A 1,398-nucleotide genomic window follows, 5' to 3' on the forward strand; every position below is an offset into this window, starting at 1 on the left:
TCCTCGCGGGCGTCCCACCCCCTCTCGGGGGCGCCGCCCCGGTCAGCGATGGCGACGGGAAAGGCGCGGTGTGCACCGGTGGGAGATGAGCAAGCAGGCGAGGGTAGAAAGCCGCGAGGGCAGCGGCGGCCGACGCGGCGGGGAGTGGAGCCCGCCTCAAGCATCCGCCCCGAGTGCGGCCACGGGGCGCCGCCAGGCTTCGCCCAGCTTCAGGCAGAAGGGAGCGCCCGGAGCCAGCAGGCCCGGCGGTGCCAGCCCCAGCGCGCCCCAGGCGACACACCGAGCCCCCGCACCTCCCAACTTGGGGAAAACAAGCAGAAATGCGAGCGCCCGCGGCTGAGAGCCGCCAGCAGCGACCTTGCTCCCACCGGTGAGTGTTTAAATCATGCGAGCTCATTTTTTTTCTTTTGACGTAGAAAGTTGCTCACGCTCATTTAAGTTGAGAGAAGTAGGCGATCATGACAATTAAGGGCTCTGTGTGATTATTGATTGGATCTTGCACGAGAAGAAAATCAGCTCTAAAAGACATTATTGGGACAATCGAGGAGATTTGAATATGGACTGCGTATTATATCACATCAACGGCAGCTATCCTGGGAGTGATAATGGTCTTGCAGTTACGGCAAGAAAGTCCTTGTGCTTATTTATTTAAGGGTGAAAAATCGCGGGGCTGGTAATTTACTTACAGGGGTTTTGCCCAGTGGGTGTGAACATGATCTCCAGCGCCCGCCCGCTGCCCCGTGTGTCGGTCAGTGTGTCCGGCCGTCCGGCCGTCGGCCGTCACCTGCCTACACCAGCCGCGTGTACTGACCAGTGAGCACAGAGGAGGCGCCGTGAGCAGTGCCCAGAGCAGTCCGTCTGCAGCTCTCCCCTCGGCTGGGCGTTGTCACAACCGAGACACGCGAGCAGTGAGGCCGCTTGGAGCCCGGCCGCGTCGTCCATCTGTCAAGGGGACGTGAGCGCCTGCTGTTCGGCGGACGGCCGGCGTCCCCGGCGGGGGGGCTCGCGCCCCAGGGGCTGCTAACAGTCCGCTTTATTTCCTTTCCGGATTTCCAAAGTTAAAAGGTCATAAATGTTCAGATGGATCGGAAAATTCAAGTGAGCGAAGGGACCAAGTTAAAATGAAGGGTGGGCTCCCTGGGGGCGGGGTGAGTCTCAGCGCCCGGAAGCCGCCCGCAGCCCCGCAGCGCGAGTGCGATGCCGCAGGCAGGGACCCCGGGCGCGGCAGACCCTCCCGTCCCCCCGCCCCCCAGCAGTGGGTTTCGGTGCAGCCGCCTGTCCGCCCCCACTCTGTCCCGGGGGCGTCCTCCAGCCTGCACCTCTGGCCTGCGCCCCAGCTCTCGCGTGCAGACTCACATCTTTAGAAACAGCTGAAGGTCGCTGTCAGGGCCTGCGGCC

This window comes from Condylura cristata, unplaced genomic scaffold (assembly GCF_000260355.1).
Source record: "Condylura cristata isolate star-nosed mole 26May11 unplaced genomic scaffold, ConCri1.0 scaffold00002, whole genome shotgun sequence".
Classification (NCBI taxonomy): Eukaryota; Metazoa; Chordata; class Mammalia; order Eulipotyphla; family Talpidae; genus Condylura; species Condylura cristata.